At 41.9% G+C, this 26,106-nt stretch overlaps 1 long non-coding RNA gene across 2 annotated transcripts; it reads left to right on the forward strand.

Moving 5' to 3' along the window:
- Window positions 1-3,922: 3,922 nt before the first annotated feature.
- Window positions 3,923-26,076, forward strand: LOC106633492. Of its 2 annotated transcripts, XR_006055082.1 has the most exons (3): window positions 3,923-8,506; window positions 9,999-10,062; window positions 20,063-26,076. It is a non-coding gene; the product is annotated as a shaker-related potassium channel tsha2 (long non-coding RNA). The 2 variants fall into 2 exon arrangements; XR_001336810.2 differs by lacking the exon at window positions 9,999-10,062.
- The last annotated feature ends 30 nt before the right edge of the window (window positions 26,077-26,106 follow it).

Genomic DNA, 26,106 nt, shown 5'->3' on the forward strand with positions numbered 1-26,106 from the left:
TCTAACAGCTTGAAGTTAATTCCAACAAGCTGTTCCTGGATCAGCTACAACATTCAAATACAGCCCTGCATTAATGTTAGCATTGTTCTGTTTTTGTTTTTGTTTTTTTTACTTTAAATATAATATTTTTTCATATTCCACTGAAGTGAAGTATCTGAGAACTTCCCTCTCACATAGATGATATTATCTTAAAAAAGCTGTCATGCTCCTGGAGCGTTTCAAAGTATACATGTTTCTGCTCTCCGAGGCCCACCATCCTCGAGGACTTCTGCCATTTTTCATGTCAGACTCCGTAAGTGATCCAGAATTGCAGAGTTCAGAATTTACGTCCACCAACATCCATTAAAGTGACAGTCTAAAGAATTTGAGGGTGGGAAAAAAAATCCTCTGTACACTCTGTGGTCATTCAAAGAGGGTGCTGGAGCTGAGCTGGTCAGCGCTAATGAGCTCAGTAAATCTCAGTGGTATTTGCATGTCAGCTTGCAGCGACCCATTCATAACTAACAAATAGTGGAAAACATGCCAAGGTGGTCAGGAGTGGAGTCGTGCAGCAAGAGCTCCTCTTCTCAGACTTAGAAAACTGTCGTGGTAAAAACGTCCGAAAAGTAAGTATCTCAAATGTTTCAATGATGGCCCACTAAGGTCACACCTAGGGACTGGACAGTGGCTCCTGGCAACCTCTGGCCACTATGGAAAAATGTGTGGTCCCCAAATATTTGGCAAGTGGTTAATGTCTGGCGCCAGGTACACGGGTGGTCACAAAGAGGGTGCAACTCCTAAAACCTTCTTGTTTCTGCATTAGTTGGTAGCAGATTGCTGCAGTCACCCATAGTTTACATGGCAGATGGTAACCTTTCTACCAGCTAACCTTTTCTAACCAACTTCTTGTGGAGTGATAGTGAAACCTGGAAAAGTGTGATGCAAACTGGAAACGTCTTCAGAGCAAAAGTCATGTCTTACTGTTGTAACCAATTTGGTTAAAAAGGTGCAACTTTTACTTTGAAGTTAAAGAGTTTCTATTTTTGGTTTGCATCGCACTTTTCGGGGCCTAACCCATTTTGTTCAGATGCTTTAATCACAAGAGTTACTGACTACTCTCTAGATCTGCATAACTGCAGCAATAACAGCAAGTGATTTCACAGTCACTGCAAGCAAATGCCAGCAACCAGTTGCCAACTAGGTGGGAATACACAGCTTTTCCTAGACGCCAGTGGTTGCCAGGGAGTCACCAGCCAGCCTCTAGACCCACGTGACTGAGCCAATAACTAATATAGATAGTCAGGTTCAAGCTCTGACCTCTGAGCTGTGGTTTTCTCGCTAACCTTCATCGCGTCTATGTTTCGACAGAAAAGTAGAGTTTTGATGTCAGTTGTTTGAGCCGATATGATTCCCTTTAACTTCAATGACTTCACAAAATGACAAAATTTACGTAAGAATTATTAATTAACTTTTATGATTAGGTTGACAAAAATTTAACTAATTTCTCTATGTGGGTTAATAGTAAGAGGACAATGAATCTCTGACACTGTTCAGTTCTCACACTTCCTCTCCACAAGTCATTAAAATAAAAGTCAAATAAAATGTTTCTTGGATAAGATTAATGACTAAATGGCATATTTGGAGCGTATAGTTTAAGAGCATCCAGACACCAGGGGGCGCTAAACAGAACTATCGTGATTTTTAGTTATTTTATATCCCAAAACATTTTCTTCATCCAGAATATAAATAAAACTTTGCAGAAGATGAGATTGTCTTGATCTGAAGCTCCTCAGGACAACTTGACCACCTGAGTTGAACTCTAAGGGTTGGAAATTTGTCAAATTAATGTGATATTATGTCACGACTGTAACTGTGACATGTGACTGTGTGGGATGACCTCATCACAGACATTCAGGAGTGTTTTGGAGCTGGTGGCCTGACAGTTGTTCTGCAGTAACCTGATGAGCTGCCAGAGAATCCAGCAGAGAAGCACAGTGAGTTTAAAACATCCTCACAGTAACATGTGGAGAGAAGAAATCCAGGACTTATACGTATGAGCGTGTGTGAGTGTATCACACCAATGAGCTCACAGGATACAGGAAATGAGGTAATGTCAGACTGAAGAGGTCGTCTGCAGGCAGCTGAAGTCGGGACTTCAGTATGAGTCAGAATATCAGGGCCTGAATAATGAGGTGAGCATGTGGGGAAGCACGGAGAAGAATTTAATGTTGGAAACACTGCTTCATAAAACAAAAAGGCCTTGTGAGTCCAGCCAGCTGCACTTTGTAATGCAGAGGATCCTTGTGCAGCTTCCACAGGGTGAGAAACCAAACAGAAATATTTACACTAGCCTCTAATAAAGCGCTAATAATGCACTACTAAAATGCTAATAAAGCAGTTAGTGTAAATATTTATGTTGGTTTACCTGCTCCAACACTGTACTTGCTATTACAGTGTTCTCCTTTTTGCTTCAGAGCTGCTTTAATGCTTCATGGCTCAGATTCATCAGGGTGCTGCAAATATTCCTCAGAGACTTTGGTCCATGTTAACATGATACCATCGTACAGTTGATCCAGACTTGTCAGCTACATAGCAACGATGAAAACCTCCCATTCCACCATGCACCAGTGATGCTCTAAGGATCGGATCCATGCATTCGTGCTGTTCACACCAAACTCTGACTCGACCATCGAGACTTGTCAGAGCAGTAAGCATTTTGCCATCTTACAGTGTCGCTTTTTGTTAGTCTGTGAGAATTATAGCCTCAGTTTCCTGTTCTTACTCACTGGTGTGATCTTCTGCTGGTGGCCTTATTGGCCTGGGAAAATCCCAGCAGATCAGCAATTTCTGAAACCAAGTCACTTAAATCACCTCTCTTCATCGTTCTTGTGCTCAGTTTGAACTTCAGCAGGTGGTCGTCACTCTTTCTCCACAGAACTAGGCAGAAATGATGTAAGCAGGAGGCTCATTAACTTAAAAAGCTCAATATAATCTTCTTTATAACCAGAGAAGTCCCGCACATTAGAGAATGTGAGTTTAAAAGACTGTTTTTTGTCAATTTTGGAAAAATAAAGAATTTTACTATTAACAAACCAGCATTTTTAAACCCATTAAACAAGTCTGAGCTGACCTGAGCTGGGTGTCAGAGGCATTTAGTCCTTTTGGTCAGTAGCGATTGTTTTTCTGCTCGTGGGCTATTTAATGCCCAAGAGGATGCTCCACACTGTGACCTTTTCACAGTTTAACGATTAAAATTAAACAAGAAAAGCATAAAATGTGTTGATATCACATAAGTGAGCCTGAAGGGCCGGGCTATTTATACTTTATCACATGACGTCAAATTGTCACAGTTTCAAGATTCCCTGGAAGCACAGTTTTCCTTCATTAACCCCAAGCAGCTGGATCAGAATTTCATTTCTACATCATTCTCGGTATGAACATGTTTAGCACTTTAGGAAATGTCCTCAAAGAAAATGTAATCAGGAGTATTTTTTCCTATTGGGGGGGGGGGTGTTCTGAGTGTTTCCTCTCTGCATGAGTCTGACCCTTTACATGTGACTTCACTTTGGAAAAACAGTTTTCACATTTTGGCAGCATAAGAAAAGGGAGCAGACTTCTGGGTGAGGGGACATGTAGTGTTTCTCCTGCTGTCAGAATTAGTCCAGGTTTCATCCCAGCTGCTGTTTGTATTTCTGAATGACTCACGTGCTGTGTCTTCATCTCTGCTGCAAATCTGCTCTTTCCTTTTCATGTCAGCTCTTTTTTCATGTTCCCCTGCAGCTCCCTCAGGCTATTCCATGGGAAAAGAAACTTTTCCTGAGGCCCTGGGAGAAATCCAACTATTTTAGGAAAACACGTCACTGCTTTGAGCTGCAGCCCAGAAACTCTCCCTGATCCCCCCCCCCACACACACACACACACAAACATGCACCCCTCCTCTGGACTTGTTGCACACGCAGTGTTTACCTTCCATGCTGTCACTGCTCTCTCATTATAATAATAATTATTGTTGTTGTTGTTGTTTTTGTTGTTATTGTTTCCTGTTTATTGTTGTTTCATGCACACACAGCACAGACTCGCAGGTCGTGCACAACTTGTGGATGGGGGAGCTGCTGTGGAAACGTCAGCGCGGGTTTGTGTGGAGCGGCTGCAGCGTGACATTGCAGAGCCTGTCTGTGTCTGCCCGTTCACGCCACCTGACAGGAGTGAGAGGGCGGGAGGAGGACGCATCACGGATCCACAGGTATTCGTTCGACTGCAAATTCTGAATGAAAAAGCGGATTTTTTGCCTGAAATTTGAGCGTTTTGCATGAAAAGTCTCGCGCTCTTTGTCTCCACACGTCTTCGCTGTGACTGCATGCGTGCTGTTTCAAACGTGACATCACGTCAAGGAATACACGGCAGCCCCTGTGATAACCTTGAGCCCGCGCCGCGCAGGACACAACAGGTTCGTTACGCACGCAAACTCTCTCAGAATCCCGCATCTCTGCGGTGTTCCCGGAGCTCTGTGCCCCTCTCGCGTTCAGCATGTGCGCGTGTTTGTTTCCCCCTCCGTGACGGAGCGTGCACACACACACGTCAGCTCGGGGAGGGCAAAGTCTGCTTAAAATGCTGCGAGTGTGACGGCTGAATCCAGAGCACAGCGCCGCGCGGACGGACAGGTGAGCGCGGGGGGCGCAGAAGGACACGCGGAGGCTCGGCGGAGGATCAGAGAGCCCCGAGGAGCGCGCGGGGATCATGACGGTGGTGCCCGCGGAGAACCTGGACGAGACCGTAGCGCTGGCCGCGCTGTCGGCACAGGACGCGTGCGAGCCGGAGCGCGCGGACAGCCAGGACTGCTGCGAACGCGTGGTCATCAACATCTCCGGGCTGCGCTTCGAGACACAGCTGAAGACGCTCGCGCAGTTTCCCGCCACGCTACTGGGAGACCCGCGGAAGAGGATGCGCTTCTTCGACCCGCTGAGGAACGAGTACTTCTTCGACCGGAACCGGCCCAGCTTCGACGCCATCCTCTACTACTACCAGTCCGGGGGCCGGCTCCGGAGACCCGTCAACGTGCCGGTGGACATCTTCATGGAGGAGATCAAGTTCTACGAGCTTGGAGAGGAGGTGATCGAGAATTTTAAGGATGACGAGGGCTTCATTAAGGAGGAGGAGCGCCCGCTGCCCGAGAACGAGTTTCAGCGGCAGGTCTGGCTCCTGTTCGAGTACCCAGAGAGCTCCGGACCCGCCAGGGGCATCGCCATCGTCTCGGTCCTGGTCATTCTCATCTCCATCGTGATCTTCTGCATGGAGACGTTACCGGAGTTCCGCGAGGAGGCCAGGACGTTTGACGAGCACCTGGCAGCGAACGGAACAGTGCGCGCAAAGAAACCGAACCCTTTCACGGACCCGTTCTTCATCGTAGAGACGCTTTGCATCATCTGGTTTTCATTCGAGCTGCTGGTTAGATTCCTCGCGTGCCCCAGCAAGGCCGCCTTCTTCAAGAACATCATGAACACCATCGACATCGTGGCCATCATGCCCTACTTCATCACGCTGGGACTGGAGCTCGCGGAGCACCAAGGGAACGGCCAGCAGGCCATGTCTCTGGCCATCCTCAGGGTCATCCGCCTGGTACGGGTTTTCCGCATCTTCAAACTGTCCAGACACTCCAAAGGACTGCAGATTCTCGGGAAGACGCTGCAGGCCAGCATGCGAGAGCTTGGACTGCTTATCTTCTTCCTCTTCATCGGAGTCATCCTCTTCTCCAGCGCTGTGTACTTCGCGGAGACCGACGACCCGCACTCGGGCTTCAGCAGCATCCCGGACGCGTTCTGGTGGGCTGTGGTCTCCATGACGACAGTGGGCTACGGGGACATGTGCCCGGTCACCATTGGGGGGAAGATCGTGGGCTCTTTGTGCGCTATCGCCGGCGTGCTGACCATCGCGCTGCCGGTCCCCGTCATCGTGTCCAACTTCAACTACTTCTACCACCGGGAGACGGAGCATGAGGAGCAGTTCCAGTACACGCACGTGACCTGCGGACAGCAACAGCCGGCTTTCGGAGAATTCAGGAAGAGCGACAGCAGGTCGAGCCTGTCCAAGTCCGAGTTTCTGGGCAGCGAGGACGCGGACTCCATTAAATACACCAACTGCAGCCCGCACAAAGCCCACAGCGGCAAACTCACCGACGTCTGAGCCGCAGCATCACGCGCTCTGCTGTGACTGCACACCGGAGAGCTCCTTTTTTCTGCCATCCAAGACTCACGGAGAGGACCCACGTTTACCCCCGAAACCGTCTTCCATCACGCGCGCCACGAGCGGACAAACAGAAGCTTAGAAGTGATGAAAGAGCCAGCGGCAGCACTTTATCCAGACATTTGATTATTAACGTTTATGTAGTGGAGCTGGTGACACACACACACACACACACACACACACACACACACACACACACACACACACACACACACACACCTGTTAAAGCTCGGGGTGGATCAGATGATGCTTGTTGGAAAAAGCCGTTAATCTAAATTTAAAGTCCCTCCCTGACACCATGTTTGATCAGAATGTTTGTTATTACTAAAACAAACAAACAACAACAAACAGAAACAAACAATCAGGCTTCTGTGGGGAAAACTCCGAGCACGTGCTCCTTGTTATTGCCACGCAGACTGTGTGAGCGTTATGAAATCAACCTCAGTTTCTCCAATCCAACAGCACCGCTGTGTGGACGAGCCGAGGCCCTGCGTGTCTCTCTGTGGATGCAGTTTCTATAGCAACCTTCCAGACTTTTCTGTATTGTCTGCCACAGGAATGAAAACACGCGGGCTGAGACCGCATAGGCCACAAAACCACCATGTTGTGGAAAAGCCTCCATGTTGTCTGAATCCACCGCTGAACATCACCTGCACCCCACACAAAGTCATGGTTCACCTGCCATCAACACACACACACACACACACACACACACACACAGTGATTCCGTTATTTTAGGCTTTAAAATGCTCACAAACTCCCCCAGCTTCACATGAAGACGTTAAACTCTGTATTTTAGTTTAAAAAAATCTAAGAATCTGAGAAGAGCCTCAAATCCTCGCCTTTAGCAGCTTATTAGAATAATATTAGTAATATTTTTGATGTTTTAGAGCTCAACCAATACTGATAAATATATATAATATACATAAAACTATTTAAGAAATAGTGACAGTATATCTGCTAACAATATTTTTGTGCTTTGGACAGCAGAAGAAAAAACACTTTACATTTGAAGCAAACATGAAAATACAGAGTGCAATTATTGTGTGGAAGCACCGTGAGGCCAAAATTCTTTTAGTTTCAAATCTAATTTTACATTTCAGTTTTTCATAAGTTGCTTGTAACATAAAAATCTTAAACTGTGAAACCATCAGAATTATTTTAAAACATGACAAATGAAATCCACACAGAAAGAAAACTAAAATTTAATCGAGTGAAATTCTCATAAATATAAAACTTAAAGTCAGAAAACAAACAAAAATTTAAAAGTCAAATATTAGAGTTGAAGTTTTACTCACTTTTGTCACTTGATCAACTGTTATTACATATTGGCTGCATATGGCAGCGTGAAAAGGACAAAATTAATGTCAAATTTCACATCACAACTCATTGTTCAGATGATAAGGTTGAAATATCTGGCAAACTCTCGGATTTTATGTGATTTCTGTTCCCCACTCTAAATATAAATTAAAAAATATTTTCAAACAGAAAATTTTTTAAGCACTTTCAAATTAATATCGAAGACTTGTTGATTAAAAAACATATACATACATATATATAAACATAAGCAACTTAATATATATTAACATATATATTAAGTTGCTTAACTTCAACACATAAAATTAAAGCCAAATGAAAACAAAAAATTAACTTGCATGAATGTAAAACAGCAATTAATACATTTTTATTACATTTTAGCACTTTAATGGAAATAATGTGACCCCAGAAAAAACTGAAGCACAAAGAGTCACAATTTCATGGCTATTTCTTAAAATTTATTAAAAAATTATCAAAACTTGTGTTTCCAGTAAGGAAACTAAAATTAAAGGGGAATTTAAACCACATACACTGAGAAGCTTTTCAAAATAAAGTATTTAGATGCAGCAAGATTGTAACGCCAGCTTCACATATGCAATTTAAATTATTTTGGCACCTTTTTTCTTCCATACCCTGTGATAACGGTATTAGGCTGATAGCCAATATGCTTACTGAGCAGACATGTGTCACAGGTAATTATTAAAGTCCGTGTTGGAGCCTGTGGGGTCCCAGTCGGAGATCAAGGACTCTCTGGATGTAAAAACAGCTCACCTGTACTCACCTGGACTCCAGGATGGACCATAAAATGGACCTGGAAACAAAAAAAGGAGTTTTTAAATGACCTGATGGAATAAAACAAAAAAGAAAAAAAAATATCCCAGGAGATGTTTTCACTGTGAACGTCTAATGGATTATTATCTGAGTGAAGGATGGATTCATGGACGGATGGACGATCAGACTCCAAACAAAGGTAAGAAGAAGTTCTCTCTCTCTCGCTCTCTCTCTCTCTCTCTCTCTCTCTCACCCACACACACACACACACACACACACACACACACACATCACACACACACACACACACACACACACACACACACGACACACACACACACACACACACACACACCTGTCTGGTATTGGCTAGGCTGCTTTGAGGTATTCCTTGGAATCAGAAACAGGGTGCATTGTCTTATTTTGACCACCCAGTGGCAGGAGAGCAAACCAAACAGAACCACCATATGTGGCTGTAAATGCTCCCTGTGCAGCTGCTCCTCTCTGACTGGGTCTTGTGTTTGCTGCTTTATAAGGCCACAGAATCTCCTCGGAGCTGCAGAGGTGATGATGACTCTGTATGGGTTTATTTCTTTAAGCAGAACTGACACTGCAAGTAAAATTTGCTGCTAAAACAGGGAGAGATGCCAGCTACTCATAATTAATACTGTTTTCCCAGCAATTATTCTGTAAAGACAAACAGAAGGAAATCTGCAGAAAGACTGCAAAAAGTCTGAAGTAAAGAAAAACTATCATTCACAGGCAACGGCGCCGTGAAGTATACAGAGATAAAACACAGTGTGCTTCGGATGTTGGTCAGGCTGCTCTTTAGGTTCATTTTACACATTACACTGACTGCCTGCAGTCTTGTTACCTCCTCGTGGCTTTGAGTCAGAGCTCAAGAAGGAAACTGATCTTTGATCATCCTGAAACACAATCAGTGTCATTTTCAGCAGCAGCGAGTTTTAAAACGGAACGTTTTTATAAAAATTTAACGCATTGAGAGAGGTTTTTAGACCCAGGCTGTCCTGATGAGAAAGACTAATGTAAATATGACAACAACCACACACACACACACACACACAATCACAAAGATTAAAAATGACTTAAAAATCATGACAAACAGATTCCAAATAGCCAGAAAATCATTTAATCTGACTTCAAAATGACTGCAGTCAGAGACAAAACGAGCATGAAAATGCAAAACACCAATAAAGACACACAAAAAACTCCAGAGTGACAACAACAGCCGCAAGGAGATAAAGAAATGACTCGAGTTTGATGACAAAGAAACACAAAATGATTTCAAGGAGATGTAAGGTAAAAACTGAGGACCAAGGGAAAAAACTACAAAACAGTCATACGATACTTAAAACCTGCTCAGAATAAGTAAAAAAACACATGTAGAATCACCACAAAACAAAGAAGATTTTAGTTTACTTATTTTGTGTGTGTTAAAACAGAACACTGCATCACAGATCAGTGACAAACAGCACCACCATTATCCCTAAATACACTGAGAATTATTTAATGTGTACATCATGTAAATACAGGCAGTACAGGTAGGCTTAGTTTTACAAAAAAAGAGTTTTTCTTTAAGTGTTCAATGTTGTCATCCTTATTTCAGTTATTATGTGTTTGGATCTTGATTGCTGTGTATGTGTGTGTGCATGCATGTGCTGTCTCCGTAGTTACCAGGCCACCATGACTGAGACTGTTGTTCCAACTGGATAACAGCAGGGTTCCTGGGACAGTGTGAGTAATGGGGCACAAACAGTTGCATCTCTGCAGTTAAATGCATAATGTAAATGTTGAGTTTAATTTCTGAGAAGAATCTACAATTTAGGTTAGGTTTAGGTTTTATGAAGTGCTTTTAACTTAAAATGTGACCTTTTTCAACACTGATCTACTCTTAGGTTCATCCTTCTTCGGAGCTGTACACTGTAAAGCTGGTGTTACTCACCATCAAGTTAACATTACTATTTTTAGGAAAATAGTTTGCATAATTCAAATTCAAGTAGAGCCAGCTTATCATGTTTTACAGTGACATGGGCTGATGGTTTTGTCATAGTTAGTTAGTTATGGTGGATGAAATGCACAGAATGGGCGTTTTGTTGGGTGATGATGTAATGAATGTCACAGATATCAGAGCAGAGCATGTAGTGTAAAAACAAACTCCAGTGTATTCCAAGTCAGCAGATTCTTAGCTCGTCCAGTTGAAGGAGTGATGGGCTCCCAGGGATCACTCCTCTGGTCAGAATTTAATCAAACATACACACGAGGATCGGCTAAACTATACTCAAGGTCAATGTCAAGGTCAAATCAGTCTTACTATTTATTTTAATTCTCATTTGTTTGTGCAAAACAACCAATCAGTGACAAGAAAACCTTAAATGAAAATGTGCTTCACAGAAACCTGTGATGGATCTTGAGCCCAATGAGCTCCTTGGTCCTGATGTTTTGCTTGGAATAAAAGATGTTTTAAGGTCTTTTTAGAGACTTTATGACAGCAACCAGAAAATGCACTACACCCATGAAGAGGCTGATCTTAAGTTCAGTTTGCTTTAACCTTTGAACTTCAAACAGGGGACGCGTGAACCATCAAGGTTGGTGTTTAGATTCAGTTCATGTCCAACTCTTTATTACTAACTAACACTTCATAGACTCTTCTGCCTTTTTGCAACTCCCAAACAGATTTTAACAGGAAAGAGAGAGCATATTTCTCCTATACTGGCTTCTCTTCATTGGCTCCCTGTTAAATCCATCACTGAGTTTTTCTATATAAAGTCCTAAATCATCAGGCCACTCTTATCTAAACCTCCTGAGACTCTGGAGCTTCACATTGAGGCTTTCCTGCACCTTCATTCAGCTCAGCTGTGTGTTTTACAAAGTATGTAACAACTTCCTGTTTAAGGATAAAGATGAGTTTTCATACTCGTCAGATCCAACTAATCCCAAATCCAGGAGAAAATAAGAATGCCAACGTTTTTACAGCAGAAAATTTTCAAACTACAAAATGAGGAGAGATGCAATTTATCCTGCTGCTGTCCATCTGTGTCTGTTTTGATCAATCCTGGACTTCACTTCATGGTTTGAGGTCATAAACAGGCTGCAAAGCCAACATCACGCAGCACCTCTGTCGGCCTGCAGGTGGCAGCAACTGCTGCTCCCTGCAGTTGTTTGGACACCGCTGGACCTTCAGTGCATCCAAAACAGACTCACTTTAATCAGACCTCATTCACATTTAATAAATCTGTAATTTAATATACACAAAGGCATCGATGAGAGACCTGTGACGGCAGGAAACATTAAAACCAGTTTATATCAGCACTTTATTACATTTAAGGAGGTCCTGCTTAATGCAGATTTTCCTTGTATTTCATCGTTGTAACTTGCCAGTGTCCTCTCAGATTACTGATGAGAGGTTAGTTTTATTAGCTGCCCTCTGGATCATCAGTCCTGGATTTTTTTCCATGGCTGTTCAGATCATTTCCATGTAAGTCAGGATGCTGAAATGTAGTCTCACAGACACAAACAGCTGGTCCGATCAGTTGTTTTCAGAACCTATAAGTCGACTGAGTCCTTATGAAATGTTTTCTCAGTTTTATTTGCAGACTGGACATACTCGAGCGCTGCCTACAGTTTCTAAGACCTAACGAGCTCACAGACAGAGTACGGGGATGCTGTGATTCAGGGATGTGTCCTGTAAATAAAAGCAGCTCACAACAGGCCTTTTTTATTTAAAGCCGACCTGTTTGCAGCGTGTTGTGTGACCGGTTCACTGTTACGTAACGCAGCGTGTCACACGGAGAGCCGGAGAAATGACAGCTATAACAAGCATCGCGCTAACTGCTTCTCCCTGGGGAGCGTTTTTGGTTAGATTCCCTTCTTGTGACCTCACCCCTTCCTCCTCCTCCTCCTCCCTCTACATGTCCTCTCTGAACATATGCATGCAGCCGGTGCAGGCGGAGGTAAACAGGTTTCCCCTTGGATGACACGGACGGGGCAGAGTTACACTCTGACAGCTATTGTTAGCGTCTTTGTCAGCGCTGAGGGAATCTGTCCCGAAGCCTCGAGTGGCCTACAGCGAGCTACAACACCACCACCACCACCCAGCCCACTCCTTTTTCCACTTCACGACAGACAAACAGGCAAAAGCAGCAACACTGAGGTAAAGATGGAGGGAGGACAGCAGGAGTGAGAGCACGAGACAGAGGAGATTCGTGCTGACAGCCAAACCAGAAAAACCAAAAAATCCAGTAACGGAGATTAGCATGATTGGAAGAGGTATACAGCAGATGTTTCGGGCCTTGAATCCAGTTCATGTACAGAGCACAGCTAAAGACATTTTCTCAGAAAAAGAGCAAAAAAAAAAAAAAGCCAAAAGAATTCAAATTAAAGTCACTTGTTATAGTATTTTTTTTTATCATTGATTTTAAAAACATTGTTTCTATCATCAAAGGTTAGATTTAGATGAAGTGTTCATGTTGTCCTGTCTGCTTCCCCCCACCCCAGACAGCTTCGGCAGATTTCTATTTCAATTCAATTCAGTTTTATTTATCCAACACCAAATCATAACAACAACAACAACAGTCAACAGTTATATTGTATTGTAAGGTAGCACCTACAATAAAGATGGCCACCCCTCCGTGAGCCTGGTTCTGCTAGAAGTTTCTTCTTGTTAAAGGGAGTTTTTCCTTCCCACTGTCACCAAGCTTGTTCATAGGAGATCATCTGCTTGTTTCTCTGTAATGTTGTTGGCTTTTTAGCTTACAATATAAATGTATTCCTATTGAAATATGTCAGTTTGCATCAAGCTCACTGTCAGGTAAAAATACAGTGAACATGAACTAAGATATTTTTCACGATTATCGAATTTTTTATTTGAGACCCAAGTCAGTGTGAACATGATGAGTTAAAAGTGTAACTAATGAAATCACAGCACACAGAGCACAGCCGTCTGCAACCATGTAAGGAAAAAAAGCAACAACAGCAACAACAACAACAACAACAATAATAATAATAGTAAAGCTGTAGCTTTACCACTGCTTTGGTTAAAAAACACGGAACTGAATCTGCTGAAAAACTATGACTCCTGCTGCTGGAAAAAAAGAAATCATATACCATGTTGTGGTCTAAACTGCTTTTTGGGCATGAATGCTGCGTTCAGAATAACCTGAGGGCTGCTGCCTGAAAAATGTGAATGACCGGAAGGCTTGAACATGTATTTTTCCACCAAGAAATAGTTAAATAAAAAAAAACATGTGAAAGAACTTGTTTGGCTGATAAAAGAGTAGAGTGATTGATGCTGTTTTACGCAACAGCTGTAAATCAATCAAATCGGTGAAATAGAAAAAAATAGAAGCAGTAAAGAGTCCTCGATCTCCGGAGACTCTGTTTACAAAAAGGTGTCTGTCGCCCAGTGATATTTGACACGTTCATTCAGGTGGAAGGTCGGTGTTATTTAAAGGCCTTACGTCACGCACGCTTGATGAATTACCGACACGAGGCCTTAAACTATCCAGAGCTCGGCAGCTGCTGAGCTCTGGGTGCCACGGTGACACAACACAACATCCACATAACCCCACACCGATCTGATTCAACGCTGTTTGTATTCCTGCTGTCATTCAGACATCAACCTCAGCTGCCTGCAGCGCCCCCTGTAGTCCGTTTACATTTGACACAAGAGGCTCCAGAAAACTTCACCCACCAAATAAAGACGACACAAACTCACTCACTCTGTTCTGCTAATGTCCACCATATTCCGCTCAGTACAAGTGTAGCAGGTTGCTTTTTATCTTATTGATCTGTCTATTCAAGTTCTATAGCCCAGTGATCACTACACTCAGTTGTTCATTTGCACAGTGGCTTCAAAATTGTTACGTTCCCCTAAAAGGGTCCAGGCGATGAGGGGGGGGGGGGGAAGTAACAAAATGTGTCCGGGTCAGGAAAAGGAGACAGAGGCAAAATGGTTAAAGTTTCTATTAAAACTAACTAAAAGAGACGGACAAGCCGCTATCACCATTTAAAGGAACAAACAAAACTCAAGTGCTGGTCAATAAAGTACAAAATAAGTCAAAAAGAGAGCAGCTCACTAGATACAAGTCCCAGACACACAGCTAACTAACTCGAGTGAGTGAGTGAGTGAGTGAGTGAGTGAGTGAGTGAGTGAGTGAGTGAGTGAGTGAGCGAGCGAGCGAGCTCGGTCGTAATGCGAGCTGTAACCACTCGCATGGCACTCTGGCCCAGAGCTCACCTTTCCCTGGGCTTAAATGTCTTTAATTACTGACGAGAGTCAGCTGCACAAAAGGGAAAGGTGGCACCTCAGGCAGAAGAGGTAGTGGGACACGCCCACACAGGCACCTTCAGGAGGAGGCCCTGCTAGGGCCGTAGCAAAATGCATAAATAACTGCCCGCTGGCTTCAGCCTAGATGGCTGCAGAGTCGTGAGACCTGGGGATCTCTGAAGCTCCTGAGACTCTGATGTCTTTGATTTTTCTGATATTTGCTCAGAGTTTGTTTGTGATACTTTGAGCATGAAACACTTTAAGGAACCTCCCTCAAAAGGGCCTCAAACTCACTTTCAGCTCTGCTAAAAGCACCAGCTGACCTTTTGATATAATAAACATATAACCTGAAGTACCACGAGAACACAGGCTTGATGACGATTAATGAAAATTGATCTTGTGTAATTTGTTTCTACTTTTAGTTGAAATCTGTCATCCATGTGGTTCTGTGATGTCTACCAGGGGAAGTACTGAGCAGTAAAAAGTGAAGTGAGCTGGAATTCAGATAGAGAACATGTGCCACAGGTCTTCAGACAGGGGTGGGACAGCTTTAAAAAGGGTACATCACCCCTGCTGGTTGGATAGCGTACTATTTAAAGGCTGATGAGAATATATAAGACACATATGATCATCCTAACTGTTGTGAACAGACATGCTAGTACATGCTAAGTAATAAAAAGGCTCAGGTTTTGTTTGGGCATTTTTAATCAGTTGTGCTTCACTGTATGCTTTCCTCACACTATAAACTTTAATATGAGCAGGAGATTGGGCTCTGTGTGCGTGCGTGTGTCATCTAGGACAGGTTAGGATTATATTAGTGCCACATATGTTGCATTAGAAAGGTTCAGAGTTAATGCTGGGTGAAGTCTGAGTTAGATTTCACTGAGAAATGGGTCAGAGTCAGGTCAGAGTTGGGACAGGACTGCAGTGAGCTCAGACTCAGACCTGTTACAAACTCCTCAGCTGCAGGAATGAAAATAAAGCTTTCTGATCAGACTGAACTCGTAGCAGAACTCTCATGGTGCAGATATCAAATGAGACTTATTTCAAACCCTTTACAAACTCAAACCCTTCCGGTGTTCCTGCTTCATGCAGCCAGCTGCTCCGAAATAACCATACAGTTGTGAATGAGGGCAGACAGGCCCCTCTTTCTCATGGATGCAGCCATGCATAACTATTCTCACCATTATGAAGATAAAGTTGTTGTAAATATGGTGGGTGCTCATCAGTGATGGAGATGATGTGAGTTTGTGAACTTCATGAAAACTAACTAAAAATCAAAGAGAGTTGACACCAACAGGAAGTCAGACAGAGAGCGAGGGAGCTAACAGGCCAAGTGGCTTTAATCTGCCTCTCCAGACCAGGTGTGCCAATCAGCTGACTGCTTAGCACTGCAATGCTACATTCAAGGATACCTAGAAAAACAGAGCTTTTAGAGGCTGTGCATTACCATACTGCACACCAACTTCAAATCAAATCATTCACTGTCTGGATAACTCTGCCTATGCAGCGCAAGAGAGAAGGCAGCGTTTTACACGATAACATGTCACATGCAGTGATGAGACATCAGGGTCACCCCTAATTATCTGATTTGAAGGCTGATGCCTTTGAAATCTTGCTAGTTTTCTCTCTGTGATATTGATTACGATTTGATTCCTCACCACTTCCTCTTCCTGGATAACAACCTATTTTTAGTGATGGCTTTGTGGAAAATGTGCAGCCATGCTTAAAGATGCCAGCTGATAATACCTTGCAGAATCTGCTGGGGTGAAGTGAAGCTCAACAAAACACAGGGAGCAGTTTCAGTGGATTCATTTATGAATTCCATGCAATCCACAGCTGGTTCAGCCACTGCTCTTCATGCTCCAGCTCACAGGCTGCTCGCTTGTCCTGGTTCCACTCATCACTTCCTGTCTGGACAAGCTTTTTCTTTTTTTTTAATTTCTCACCAGTGTCCCGGGATCAGTGTGGCCCAGGCTGCAGGTCTTTGTAATGTCCTGGGCCCCCTGGGTGTAAAATCTCAGTGGGCCACAGCCTATCACAATGCAGCGTGTTGCAGGTTTTTTCTTTTTATTTGGTTATTTAAAGTTTTTCATAATCATAATGATATCATATCCTGGGGTGGAACAAATAAATCAGTCATACACACATAATGTACTGCAAAAAGCATCAGATCTAAAACTAACCTCTCATGCTTTTAGCCCTCAGTAAAACTGAACTAAACTTAATGAACTTACAAAACTGAACTTACAAAAAAAGATAACTAGATCCAATATTCAGTTCAAAGCAGACTGATAAACAAATAAAGCAAAGTTTTGTCATGAACTGTGAAATGGTGACATACACAGCGGTGTCCTCTGTTAGCTCTCGTTATCTCTGGGTGAATCTTGTCTCCTGTCCTTTGAGTTTTATCCAGAGAAGAAGTCACAACCTACAGCATCAGTGTCTAACAGACAAGTTCACCTTCAGATCAAAGATCTATTGTCCTCCTTCAGCAGCAAACACAAACACCTGCATTACACTGTGTTATCCCAATAACCTGTGGTGCTCTTTGTGTTGGCAATCACTCACATGAATTTTCTGTGTAGTAGTTTGTAAAAACGTGCATTGTCAGCTGATGACCTGCAGAGCTTTCTACTCACATCAGCTTTGTAAATCAAACCCTTCAATGGTGTAAAAAAACTGGCATTTTAGATGATTTTATATAAACATTTAATAAGTGCGGCTTTTGTCTGTCCGATTACTTTTTTCAAGTAACGAGTAAAGTAAGGGATTACTATTGCAAAAATGGTAATTAGATTACCGTTACTTTCCTGTAGGAACGCTGCGTTACTGCGTTACTAAAACCGTGATTTTTTGCGAGAATGTCTCATGACAGTGACGTAAGCAAGTGCGACGTTCGTGACAACAGCTGTGTGCAGATCAACAGTGGATCATATATCGAGTACGGGAGAGAGTATGAGCGTGCAGCCTTTAAAGCATGGAAGTACTGACCTTACTTTAAGTTTGATTCCATAAAAAGTGACAAATACATTAGTGTCCGTTGTGTAGGAAGAAAACTTCTTTTTACAGCGAAAAAAAACCCTAAACGTCCAAGCAAGCACCGAGTGCGCTACCACGTAATGGGAAACTCACAGAGAAACTCACGGATTCTTCCACTGACCGCCGCGGCACACCTGCACCAGAGTAAACCTCCGCCTACCCGACTCCTGCTTTACAGGTGAAAATAGAGCAAAAGGACCGCTAGTCTTTGACTTTATTTATTTTCTGCTGTGTTTTACTTGCATCTATTTGAAAGAGTGTAAACACAAAAAAAAAAAATTATGTGCTGGAATGTGCAGAAAATAAGTTTAAATATTAAACAAATTTCTTCCAGTCAGAGAATGTTGCATATAATTAAATTTTTGCTTGATGCATAAAGTTAAAAGATTAAAACTAATATAACAAGTTTTAAAAAGGGACCTCTCCATTTGATTACATTTTGTATGATGGATTATGCAGAAAAAGTAGAATTGGGCTGAAAGATCTATCACTTTATCACCTATTCAGGTTGTAAATAGTTTTTTTTTAAAAGTAACTAAGTAACTAAGTAATTAATTACTTTTGAAAATAACAATCAGTAAAGTAATCAGTAATTAGTTACTGATTACTTTTTTCAAGTAACTTGACCAACACTGGTTAGAAAAACTAAGGGATCCAGGATTGAACCCTGTGGGACGCCACATGCTTGGTGAGGATATGTATGATGAAAAGACTCTGAATTAGGCTCACTTGTTGTTAAGGGCAGTTCAAAAGTGCAACCAAATCAATTTTATGCCCACTCCAATCTGTGCTTTGTTCTGTGACCCTGAGCGTGGTGGATCTATCACTGCAGCATTTTAACGTCTGTGACGGAGAGCAGCAGAAACCAGCGTTGGTACCCTGGATGTGTTTTCTTCAAAAAGTGTATTCTGGGTTAACTTTGAAGACTCATATCAGTATGTGGGATAAGTGACTGATCACTTAAGTGATCATGTAAGGTGTTTGGTTTTGCATTTTATTTATTTTAGTGGCATTTTTACATTGTTAACTACTTTGTGCAGCATTGACTTTTTGGAAATGTGCTATATAAATAAACTTGACCTTGACCTTGATCACAGATCTATATTTCTCTTACATTTAGAGACTAGTACCATCTGCTAAAAGTGAAAAAAAGCTGGACAAACAAAGGTGACTTAAACACAGCTAAATCTGGAGGTATTCATGGCCTGAAATGCTGAAAGCATTCATAGTATGAAGGTCAATTTTGCACGGCTTTATCGATGTGATTTTACCCTTCAAAATATTTCCAGCAGCGTGCAGTAAATGTCAGGCAAAATACACGGTGTCAGATTTGTAATTTCTCTCCTTACAATAAAGAATCTTATCCAATTAAGAAACATTTATTCACTAACTTCACCTTGTCTTTCATGCTACTGTGAATCCTGCAGTTTCATTGTTGGAGTCTTTCTAAGAACATATGTTCATATATGTTATTTTTGTGAATTTAATTTAGCTGTTTCAGACAAGTGAGTCATTTCAGGGGCATGAATGTTTAATTTAAGTGGATGTTTGAGTAATTCGAGGGTACAAATGACCAGACTGAGAGGACGGAGGAGGAACTATTCATTTAAAGGGTAAATTTCTCAAAAGCTCCCACCACCGACTCATCAGAATCTTTTAAATGTGTGTGATATCTGTAAGACCACATCTGACAGAGTGGGGCTGAACGTGAGCTCCTTTAACTCAAAGAAGGGCAAGTTCAGGACAAAGTGTTTTTTTCTTCTTGTGCCATAATCATCCTATAATGACCAGGCCAGTGGAAGACTTCTGTCAGTCAGGTTTTGGTGTAAGTGTAACTCAGTGTTTGGAGTCACCAAAGAATAAACAGGAAGTGATGGCTGCTTTCTGTCCTGTCCTTGGCTGCCTCAGCATGTGACTGTTTGTGGTGATGGAGGCAGGCCTGGAGTGAGAACATGAGTCTGATCACACTGCAGCTCTGAGCCTTAAATCTGTCAGCTTCAGGTGGAAATCAATAAAATTAACAAATTCAGGCAATGCAAAAACAAACAAAGAGACTCAACATGTTTTAATATTTTCTGGGAAACATATTTGTGGTCAGTTGTCACATCTAAAAATCTATTTCCATACAATCTTAATTTTGACCTCATGTTTCTGTGTTCTGCTGTAATAAGGTGATAATGTATTCATATCAAACGCCTTCTTTAAAGGTACTTGTTGTAGTTGCCCTCATGCAGACAAAAACTCTCACCACCAGAGGGCAGCACTTCACCTGTGGGTGTGATGAAGTGTTTTTGGATCTTAAATGTTTCTTTGGACTTACATTTCTTGGTGGAAAACCATTTTAAATAAAACTGTGTTATGTGAACGTCGCTGGAGAGATAATCTAATCCTGCTGGATTTACCTTCAGTGTTTTTCTCTGTTTTCAGGGGAAGAACGATGAGCCTCGTCCAGCTGACAGGGTCCGACAACTGCTGCCATCACCGCTCTTCTCCATCCTCTGATGAAAGTGAAATAAAACAAATTGCAGATGAGACGCCCTCCCATCACAGGAGGACGACCTGATTTTTTTTTTCAAAGAGCAAAGCTAAAGACTCTGAGGTACGAGGCAAATGTTACTTGAATCCTGCTTCATATATTTGCTTCTTGTCCTCTGGCTGATGGAGGCCTCCATATAATCACGAGTAGATGCTCTGTGGGGAGATGCTCCTCCTGCTGTAGAGAAAAAGACCATTTACGTCCTGTCTGTGCGTTGCATATCATATTCAAACCAAAACATATTATTGCATGCTTGGAAAGTAGAGCATGTGAAGAGAAGAGAACGCGTCCGACTGAACCCAGCACTCTGACAAACGGGAACAACAACATCAGCCGCTCATTGATATTCTGAAATGATTCTGTTATAATGATGAACTTAGTTGCTAAATCTCTATTTTTTAAAGTATCATACTGTATATGTTTTATATGGAGAGGATTTGGTTCACTTGGTGAATTATTTTGTAGATTTTTAACATTTTTGCTAATGTGTTTGGATTTTCTTTAGTTCATTTTTTTTTTTGCCTTGGTACAAACAAAGCAGCTCTAGCTCCAGGGGGCAGCTCCGGTGAAGACGTCTGCTCCCTTTGAGAGGAATGTTTGTGCAGGAAACGAGGGTTCCAAAAAGAGACAGCTTAATGCATTTATCACTGAATGTTTCTGTGTGTGGGTTCCTGATCAGAATGCTGTATATCTGTTATGCCGAGAACATCTACCTCAGTGTCTGCTCATTACCAACAGAAGCTTTAACACCCGTGTCCCTGCATCAGTTCTCATTAGGCATCTAATTACTTGGTGCAACTAAACCCAAACGCTCTCCAAACTGCCATTTAAAATCTTGGAGGGAAAAAAGCAACACATTAAATAGTGTGAAATATGGAATATCTGTATGAAGCCGATCCTGACCTTGGATTTAAATATCAGAATTATGCAGTCTGTGTAAAACAGCTTAGAGCCTTGTTTTTGCACATTTTGTTAATTTATTTGTGAAGTTGGATGTGCTCGTGAGCGTATGTGACTGCTTCTGGATTCATTGTGTATTTAAAGGGCAATAAATGAACTGCAGGGTGGAACCAGTCTGGAACCAGAAAGGAGTCCAGTCCAGCAGGTTTTATGGGTACAGACCTGAGGCTGCAGGGTTTAAACTGGACTCTAGTTTTCCTCAGAATCAGATGCGAACATCAGCGTCTCAGTTTTGGGTAAAAACAGCAGAGAAATGAATCTCAGTTTCCATCTGAAGCTGTTTTTAGTGGCTGTTGAGCTCATGTGCTTCAGGGCAGCTGATGTCTTCTTTGCTTAATCAAAGGAATTCTAAAGAAGCTGCTCAGCTGAAGGAATGGGCCATGTTCAGATGTCACTGAGTGAGCTAAACTGTGACTTTCTTAACTGCCTATATGCAAATTTTTGCGTATTGTTGCATGACGATGATTTATTCTGCTCATTTCCAGGTCTTTGTTTTTTAACATATGACTCCCCTGCAGCAGTGTTGCATGATCCACAGTTCAGAATAATCCTTCTGTGTCTCACACTGGGCCCCACAGTTCATCCTGTCTGGAACAAGCTGATTTAGCCCCTGTCTCTTTAAGACTTCCTCCCTAATTGTTCACTTCTGATTGGCCAAACTGAGGGGCAGCATGTGTGCTCTTTAAAGTTTTTTTTTTTTCCCCAAATCATTAAATTTATTCATGTTTATGGTGGTCCAGATGTCCATGTTCTGTCTTGTATCTGTGACTAGGTTCTCTTTAAATCATTCTGTTTGGATGGTTTGCACCGCCGTCTCTTTCTGGTGTTACAAATGCTTCATGTGAAGCAAAAATCCTCCACCCAGTGCTCATCGCTGGAGAAGGAGCAGCTGCAAAGGCTGAAGTTTTTAAAGGGTGTGTCTACTCTGTGGGGTTGTCAGGTACAAGTTCTGACTCCACAGGTGTGTCACAGCTGATCATTTACAACTCAGCTTTTTGACTTTGGCTCATTTCTCTCTGTTTTTCTGGCTCTGCGGAAGATGTGAGGTCATAATATTTCCTGACATATTGGACTTTTGCTGGTCATGCAGCTGCGTCCACTCTGCAGTTTTGTCTCGTTGTAATTCTGCTTTGCTTAACATAAAAACAGCCGAGGGAGGTTTGTGTGTGACGGAGGCACTGATGAGCAGGGACTGGGCATTAGTTATGATGATTAATGTGTTCTGCATACTCTGCGTGCAATAATAACAGAGTGAATGCAGCCACGACTGAAGAGAAGTCAGTCTGGTCCAAGCGCCACATGTTTAACCATCATTGAGATTCACCACATCGTCCGTTGTGTTCATACTTCATCTTCAGGTTTCAGTTCAGGCTCGTCACCGAAGCTTTTGTCATGCAACAAGAAAAAAAAGCAATAGTGATTTCTCTGTTCTGGGAACTTCAGCGTGGAAGTGTTCTGATTTCTGTTTCTCTGCTTTTGTTTCTTTCACATATCTCGATGCCATTTCTTTTTTTGACAAACTTTAATTGTGATCTATTTTTGATAAAATAAATCTTTAATTCTGATCGATCTCCATGTGTTTCCCATGAATGCACATGCAGATGTGTCACTTTCTGTTGAGTGTGAGTGTGTTTGTGTGCCATCAACATCAGCAGAGGTGTTGGGATTGGATTTAAGGTTTGTTCAGGTCATTGTTTGATTTACCTTCCTCATGCTGTGGCTCCTCATGGTCTCCTGAAGCAGCTGATGATGAAAGCATTAGTGAAAGGAAATAAAAATTCTAGAAGGAAACTGATTTGAAAAAACTGAAAACCTGATAGAGTCTTTTCTTGTTCTTATCTCCTACAGAAGTTCAGCGAAATGCCACTCAGTGTTCCTGTTGTAAAGCATGATAACTAAAATCTTAAGATCATTTTATGGACTTTATTTTTAATTAAACGCACCATCTCCTTCACATGAACCTGCAACACCAAATGCATTAAAACAAGGAACCGGCGCTAATTTAAATATTTTAGCAAACGTCGGATTTGTTGAATTGTCTTTCAGTCAGTTAAAAAGATTAAAGTTGATTTAAGTTTCATCCAACCTGCAGTATTTCTGTTAACGTAGCATAGACATATAAGGTAGACGTGGGTATTTGCTCATACATATGCAGCAGTATAGCCCCAGTAAAGATGCCTCCTCCAGCTTTGTGTCAAGTAAAATAACTCATGTTCAGATCTGTTCTGCTGAAGGTTGCAGGTCCACAGCAAAAACTATCATTAAATAATGATCCGCTGGACCTTTTTCATTGATGTCGAGTCAAATTGAAAGTTGCGGTGTTGCTGAAGGCGCACGTTTTTCCTGAACTTCCAGTTAGACATCTTAGTAAGAGAAATTCTGTGTTTTGTTTTACTGATAAGAGCAAATTGAAAGTATCAAGAACAGCTGGCACGGCAGTGTTGTGGTTAATTCAGCGACAAAGTCCGGTGTTCAGACCCACTGGCTGTGTGGAGAACTCTCTGGTTCCTCCAAAGACATGCATGGGTTAGATATGTGGAGTAACCAGAACCATTTAACCAAATTACTTAATTTTGGATTAAAGAAGACTTACGTGTTTTTTTTTTTTTATTTGATTGCAATAATCTGATCCATATTTGTTGATTTGTCTGAACCTGCATCATCTCGTCTGTCTGTGGTTCAGTTTTTGGTGTCCCACTCTGTCCAGTCTCACCCCGGAACATGACGCTTGCTGGGTATCTCACACTTCCTGCTGTCTCCACAGCAGAGGTCAGAGCTGCAGAGTTACGCCTCTGTCACATAACAGTCACATTAATGGGAAATTCAGCAAATTGAAGTTGGTCTTTAGAGTGAGAGTGCACTTCTTACCCCTAACATCCACCCCGGCTGGCTGGTTCAACCCATTCTTTATTCACTCAACATAAACAGCTTCCTCCGATCCAGCTGCACGGTTATACTGCATTCAGTTTAATCTTTAAAAATAATTAAGGCAAAACTTTGCTTTGAGTTAAGAAATCTTATCACCTTCTTCACTCTTCCCAACAATCGTTTTGTCAAATCAGCTCCAAACATGTCTTGCAAATCGTTCGAGGACTCCAGTAAAAGCTGTATCCTTTAAAAATAGTTCAGATCATTGCTGCCAGCCTGAGCAAGTCATGATTTACATGTAGGACCCTTTCTTATCCAGAGCCCTCCACCCTCATCATATCACCTCCTTTCACCTCATTAAAAGTATCCTGGAAGGAGACATCAGTGCTGGAAGGGCATGTGCCACTTCTGAAACCAAACCACAGCTTTTACCTTTATTTTTTAAACACAGCTGTTATAAATCATAAAGAATATGAACGTGCGACCAGTGCAGAGCTGGTGGAAACATTAGATGTTGCTGTTAAGAGCACCACAAGCAGGAAAACCAGCATAAACATGCAGTTATTCATTACTGAGCAATAATGCATGAAAAGCACTACATCATCAGCGGGCTGTTCATATCTGTGCATAAAAATGTTCACAGTGCCTTAAATCGTTTTTGTTAAAAACCCTGTCAAATGCATCTGAGGTACCACAGAAGAAGAAAGTGTGTGTTTATTAGAGACGGTGGAGGATGTTGAAATAATGTAATGTACAGTAATGTATTGAATGTACAGTAAGCAGTCTTCCTGGTTTAAAGTGATGAAGAAGAGAGAATAATATTGTGCAGAAGCTCAGAGAGCTTCTGCTGTTCAGTGCTCTCATGTTTTAGCTGATTTTTATTATTTTTGCACATCTGTCTTAAAAACATGTTTTAGAGTACACAGTGTAATTTAGAGGAAATATAAAGTCTTAGTAAAGTATTCTTTGCATTAAAGGCAGGCTAATGTGAGCGTATTCTAACACTGTTACAGCCTCCCAGCTGCCTCTCCCTGAGCTTCTGCAGTGCTGCTTCTTGTTGTATGATACAGATGTTTTCCTGTTCCCGTGATAGTGATGCCGTTCACATGCGTGTTCAGTTTGCTGCATTACTCTGTCAACAATCCTGTGGTATTACAAAGTAATGCCTTCACTGGTATCGCTGTCTGTCTCAGCCTGTTTGTTAAGTTATGACCAAAGTTATTCCATCATCTTAAATGACTGTAGTTCCACTGTTAGCGCTATCGTTAGCATTAGAATAAAACAAATATTGAAACAAAACAAAATGAAATGCGAACACACACAAAAAGTAAATGTTAATGAAGTGAGGCTGAAAAAAGCCTGGTTTCATTCTTAGCTTTAGATTACAGAATCTCAGCACATTTGATTACACAGCACACAGCAGCCACAGCCTTTAAGAATGACACACGGTTATTCCACCTCAGTTCATCAAACTTAACAAAAACCCTTAAAGAAATACTCTTTTTAAGAAGCTTTGCTTTTCTACCATCACTTTTGAACTTAGTGATGTAGAAGCTGGTGGAGCTCACCAATCCAAATATTTAATAACTAAAATATTCTGTGAATTAAATCCCATGAAGTTTAATAGAATGAAGTTTATGTTCATGTGTCCTGAAATTCAGGATGTTACTTTGAAATATTATTTATGAATTCTGTTATTAATTCCAATAAGAAGTGTTTCACTGGAATCTGAGATGGTCAGATTTTGTATTTTTATTCTTTGTGTTTAAATAGGATAAGCTAATGTGGAATGACTGTGACACTTAATCCAACTCACACTCACTAAGTTCTGCTGTTTAAGGCTGTGACATCATTAGTTACATATCAGTAATAAAGATCAGACAGTGTCAGCAGTGTGGATTTAATGCTTTTATTTATTTTTTAATTTTTTTTTTCACAAGGCTGTGAGACTTAGAAAAAAGGAGATCCCAGCTGTGCAGCACCTGCAGTGTGTCCGTGTGCTCGGTCGTGTTTTCGCTCACTGAGCTGTGTGTTTGTGTCGAGCTGTTTTCCTGCTTCTGTCCTGCTGATACAACGGGAAAAAAATACTCGTCTGCAAAACCTCAAC

Source organism: Haplochromis burtoni, unplaced genomic scaffold, assembly GCF_018398535.1.
Source record: "Haplochromis burtoni strain Fernald_Lab_line unplaced genomic scaffold, NCSU_Asbu1 Contig_210, whole genome shotgun sequence".
NCBI classification, from domain to species: Eukaryota; Metazoa; Chordata; class Actinopteri; order Cichliformes; family Cichlidae; genus Haplochromis; species Haplochromis burtoni.